This window comes from Silene latifolia, chromosome Y (assembly GCF_048544455.1).
Source record: "Silene latifolia isolate original U9 population chromosome Y, ASM4854445v1, whole genome shotgun sequence".
Lineage (NCBI taxonomy): Eukaryota > Viridiplantae > Streptophyta > Magnoliopsida > Caryophyllales > Caryophyllaceae > Silene > Silene latifolia.
Window position 1 is genome coordinate 260,882,727 of NC_133538.1, and position 6,000 is coordinate 260,888,726.

The 6,000-nt window shown below is 38.9% G+C and overlaps 1 non-coding gene across 1 annotated transcript; it reads right to left on the reverse strand.

The window, feature by feature from the left end:
* Window positions 1–5,537: 5,537 nt before the first annotated feature.
* LOC141635168 (small nucleolar RNA R71) lies at window positions 5,538–5,644 on the reverse strand. The gene has a single exon (XR_012539872.1). It is a non-coding gene; the product is annotated as a small nucleolar RNA R71 (small nucleolar RNA).
* Between the last annotated feature and the right edge of the window lie 356 nt (window positions 5,645–6,000).

The following is a 6,000-nucleotide window of genomic DNA, read 5'->3' on the forward strand; positions in this document are numbered from 1 at the left end:
TCGGATCTGTTGCTGCTGATGGGAGTGTATGTACACATGTGCTCACCGGAAAAGCTAGAAGAACTGTGAACTTCTGTACTGCTTTGTGCGCAGGGTTAGTTAAAGTAACTGCTGCCTCTATTCATAAATGTTGATTCTAATGAGCATGGGTATTTTTTCAATGTAATTGAGTAAAAGATACCATTAACACATAGATGAGTACCATTAACATCATGTAAGGGGTTTTCTCATTGGCAGGGCCTGAATACTCTCAAGTCTCACTTCATTGGCTAAAAGAAAGTTCCCCGGAAGACAGATTTGTTGGTGAGCAGGAGGCAAACAATGGTCACGGACACCTCTAACAGAGCCCAACTAGGCTGCCCGAAACCACCAACATTACCTCTCGTCACGTAACTGCTGCTAGCATCGTAAAACCGCACACAAGCCACTATGCCTTGGCCAACATCAGGCGAGTGGCGAGCCAGTAGCATTGACGCTGCACCGACACCACCAAACACATCACCAGCAGTTCGCCTTGATTCAATTAATTCATATCTCTCTCGACTCCTCGTGGTGACCAGGAAAACGAGGACCAGAACTCCTCATCACCTCGTCATCATTGCACAACACCAGTACACGTCTCCGACGATTTCATCGATAAGCCACCAACCTGCAATTCCAAGTCCACCATACCAATTCCATCTCAGATAGCCACCAATATCTGTGTTTTTGCTAACCGCCGTCAACTTCCGGATGAACACAGGCGAAACCCGTCGTTATCGATCTCATTTCCAGCAGCCCACCAGAGTTAAGAACAATCACATCAAGAATAAAAAAAATCAACAAACCCCAGAAAATCAATTAAGAAAAATTAAACAACAGAAAATCAAAATAAATCTGAAACTAAATCTGGTACCTGACCACCACCAACGGCAATAGAAGGGAGTTCATCTTGATTCTTCATTGATTAATTGGTGTTAATCAATTAATCAATAGTAGGAAGACCCCTTTCGTCGCCATGATCACCGAGAGCTGTACATGCTCATTGAATCTTATTAACTAGCGATATCAAGTTCTCCATTTTTGTCGCAACGAATCAAGATTAGAGGAAGAGAAAGAGAGATTTACGTTTTGAGATCTGCGATATTGAATATTGAATCGAAGAAATTGGAGACGAAGAGTAGTAACAGTCTGGGTCGTTAGTTTGTTTTCAGCGTTGTTTTTTTTTTTTTTTTTTTTTTTATTATTACAATTTTTATAAGATTCAATCTTAGCCATCTATTTCCCTTTATTCAATGGCTGAGATTTGTGAGCATACAAACTCACAACTCACCGTAAGAACCAAACTCACGAGATCCCGCTTATATATATATATATATATATATATATATATATATATATATATATATATATATATATATATATATATATATATATATATATATATATATATATATATATATATATATATATATATATATATATATATATATCTATCATGTGGGTCATGTTTAAGTAATGTCAATAAAGTGTCGTTGCTGTCATGAGGCGAATATGCATTTTAGTCTATTCAAACAGTTTTCGGTGGTATTTGTATGACTTGTAGTCTATATCGAGTTGAACTAGAAAAATCCTGTTGCATGTCCGGTATGATCATATAACAAATAATCGGGACCTTGCTGCTAGTTTGTAATAATAGATCTTGCGGGGTACTACATAATTTCGGTGGTCTTAGGTTTGTATGAGTTGTAATCATGTAATGTCAAAAGTGGGTTATGGCAGGGTGAGTCAATGTCGTTTCGTAGTTTATGAGTAATGTCAACTAATATCATCTGTATCGGTTTGAGGGGCAGGGAAGTTGCTTGACAGTGAACTTCGGGGACGAAGTTCCTTTTAAGAGGGGAAGAGTAATGTCGCAAAAGGAAAATGATGCAATTATAACAATCTTTGTAGTATTTTTGTGGTATTTTAAAGTATTGGGTAAGAATTTACAATTGTTGAATGAAATAGCATGTTGTATACTTTATTTCAGTAGTTATTCGTTATGATGACTTGAGAATTCAATGTTATTAGCAGAATGGTATTGTGCGGTCAAAGTAATCGAGTATAATGAAACATATGTGGTGTAAGTCAGGAACATGTGTTGTTGTGAATCTGTGATAAGACCGTTGTGTTGTGTGTTTTGTAAGTGGTAGTTGTTGGCGGGTGTTGAATGAAAGTATAGTCTCGTGATCGTGTTGGTGCATGTTTGAATAATATGGTGTAGTAGTATAAGTGATAGTCGAGTTGGTCGTCTTTATGGTTGGTATGCGTTCAGTAACTCAAAAAGGAAGTTAGTGATTCGTTGAGGATCGTGTGTGTGTGTTGTGTGCTAAGGTGGATAATGATGATTGATGGACATACGTAGTGGGATAGCATTTCTAAACAGTTATGTTGACCTGTGTTGGGTAATGGTGGTGTCAACCTTGGTTTCTTTGTCCTGCCGTGCGGGAGAAAATGAGTCGAACTTCGGGGACAAAGTTCTTTTTAAGAGGGGAAGACTGTAATACCCGTCCTTTTAGGGACCCGTTGACTGACATTGACCGACCTTAGTGGCATATCTTGACCTTTGGAAACCTTGCGAGCGATGACTTGTGAAGTGGTAAGCTTTGGGTGAGTGATACTCGATCTAGTCGGGGCTACTCGATCGAGTAGCTGGGAGTCTCGATAGAGTAGAGGCCACTCGATCGAGTAAGTTATTTACTCTATCGAGTAGCGTGTTTACAGCGAGGAGTTATATATCGTGTTTCGCATGACCGCAAATCATTTCCGCCTCTTTCCTCTAAACTTAGATGTCGCCTCTTCTTCTTCCTTTCACCATAGTTCATTTCTTTGTGGTCCTTGAGGATGCTTATGCCATGGGGATAGGTTGCTTGAGTCAGGTAGAGGTCTTGACGCCGGATAGCTATGCGTAGGTATGTCATCGTCATCATCATTGTCGTTGTTGTTTTCAGTTTGGGTTGTGGTTGTGATAGATGATTGTACTGTTTGTATAGGTGTGTTGCATGGTTGTTTGACATCTTGTGGTCGGAGGTGGAATCGCTGCGGTGCGCTAAAGGTAGGTTCGCCTACTCAGTACTGTTGGTTGTTAGAGTGTCTTTTAACGTGATTTGGTTATTGTTGTGTCGTTATGGCTGATCGGTTGTGGTAATTGGTTTGTGTTACTGATGTGACTCATTTTAGAGCATATTTAGTCCCCAAATTAGCCTCGTTCCTCTGTTTTTTAGTGCATAATTGGGTCCTTTACTATCTTTAGTCTTTCGTTTTGCATATTCTTTGAGGTTTTGATCCCTTGGTAGGAAAGGAGTAAGAACCTTACATTTTCATGGCAAAATGGAACTAAATTGATCGAATCTAATGACCAAGCATCAAAGTGAAGACAAGACTAGAAGGCCTATGTAAATAATGAAGTAAATGGGCAATGATGAGATCCTTGCATCTCCAACAAGATCCTTGAGGATTGTTGGAGAAAGAAAAGAAGAGAAGCTGACTGGCTAACAATCCGGGCGTCGCAGTGCACGGGATGAGCGTCCTGGCCTGCTACAATCCGAGCGTTCCGTGGCCAATCCGCTCGTCCTGGTCCCTCTCAATCCGAGCGTCGCCCTCACCAATCCGCTCGGATTCCTCTCCAGTGCAGACCGTCCCTCAGCCAAGCCGCTCGGGACGAGCGTACTCCATGAAGACCACCAAAATAGATATGCGCATCTCCCTCGAGAGGAGCACTTCCTCAACTTTTCTTAAGGGTCTTAATCGTCATTTAAGCCCTTAGTAACCCTAATTTATGTACCTAATCCTTAGTATAAATACCCCATTGTACTAATTAGATTATCATGTCCTTCATATACTGTTTTTATGTTATTCTAATCTCATCTTAATCTTTTAATCAACTCTTAATTAAGCATTAATACAAATCTCATTTCCTTAATATCTCTATTGTTCATCATTTATTTTGGGTAATTGAAGATTATTTGGGTATTATTGGGAGATTGACAACCTTCCATCAATCATCAAGTACTTCTATTATTCTTTGCTTATTATTTTGGAATCATCATTAGGTATAAATTCTCTCTTAATCCTTGTTTTAATTATTGTTAATCATTTCCATTAACTCATCATGTTTTGCCTTATTAATATGATCAACAACCTTGTTAGCATGTTAAACTTGATAATGAGTGAGTAGTCTCTTAACTAGGGTTAAAGGGAATTAGGGGAAACCAATATGGGGAATGATTCATGCTTAATCTAATATGTTCACATAATTTATTTGCTTGCTTGTTGTGATCTCAACTTATGCACATGTTATGTTTGATGAAATGCGAGCCTATGAATCCTTGCATTTTTTACCCATCACTTATCTATTAAATGAGACTTGTAAGACATAAACCAAGTCGAGTCTCATTAGACCATGCATATAGTTGAGTAGGGAGGATTGTAAGATATAAACGAACTCGATCCTATCACAACAATAATTGCTTGCTTATAATTTGAGAATATGTTTGTATGATCAATTTCCATGAATCCCCTATGAACTCATGACACCCTAGTGCTTTTAATCAATTGTCTACATCTCATTTTAATCATCTTTCTTGTTTATTTACATTGTTATTTAGTTTAGTGATCTCTTATCTCAACCCAAATTGTGACACCCTTAGACACGACCATTTGCAATCGAAAATCCTACATCAGTACCCGTCCCTTGGGATCCGACCTTTACTTACCTCTTTACTAATAGTAGAGTATTTTGTGAAGTTATAAATATTGTTTTGGTCTAGGTACTCCTAACGACAAGTAACCGAAAACGATAGTCCGACCAAAAATGGCGCCATTGCCGGGGACGGTGTTAACTTGATTTGATTTTATTTGATTGTTCTTGGTTGTTTCTTTCTTTGCCTTGGGGAAGTAAAACTCCTCAAGGTTTGTTCTATTTATTTTCTAGTTGTTTGATATTTTGCATGTCTAGAAGATCACAAGGTAACTTGTTACCCATTGATCACGAAATTGAAAGAACTTTGACCAACAATAGAAGACTTGCTAGAAATACTTTGAGAGGTATTGGTGAGGTTGTGAATATTCAACCAAATACTATTGAGTTCATCAACCCTTTTGCAAGGGAAAGAGAGGAGAACCCAACACAAAATCAACCCACAATGCCTAAATTTTCATCACATTCCGTACCAACCGAGGAGAACCTACCAAATGGTACTCCCACACCATAACATTTGACCGGTAATTTCATTGCAAAATCCGCATTTATCCAATTAGTCGAAAGAAGCCAATTAGGGGGGATGCCTAGTGAAGACCCTCATTCTCACATGGAGACTTTTTGTGACTATTGTGATGCGATTTCTCAAACCGGAGTGACTCAAGACCAAATTCGATGGGTTTTATTTCCTTTTTCTTTGATTGGTACCGCGAAGCAATGGTTAAAGAGCCTTGATAAGACTACTCTTGGTATTGACTCTTGGAAGAAATTGGAACTTGCTTTCTACAAGAAATTATACCCTCCGGAAAAGACTAGCATGCTAAGAGCCCAAATCACGGGATTCAAACAAAGGGACGAAGAATCTTTGTATGAAGCTTGGGAGCGATTCAAAGGAACTTGTCGCTCATGTCCTCATCACGGACTTAGCGAGTGGTTCTTGGTACAACAATTTTCTAATGGTCTTTATGAAGACTCCCGAAACATTCTCAACATAGGATCAAATGGTATGTTCACCAAAGTTGACGATAATCAAACATGGAACAAGATTGAGGAAATGGCGATCCATAACTCACAATATAGTAGACCTCGGAAGGCTTCTAGAGGAGGAAAGCATGAAGTGGACTCTATTACTCAATTGGGTGCTCAACTTAGTGCTCATATTGATACCATCAACTTGAAGTTTGAGAAGGCTATGGCTAAACTTGAAGAAGCCTCCAAATCACCTAAGCAACATGTTAATACCATGGTGGCATCTTTATCAATTCCAAGTGGAATATGTG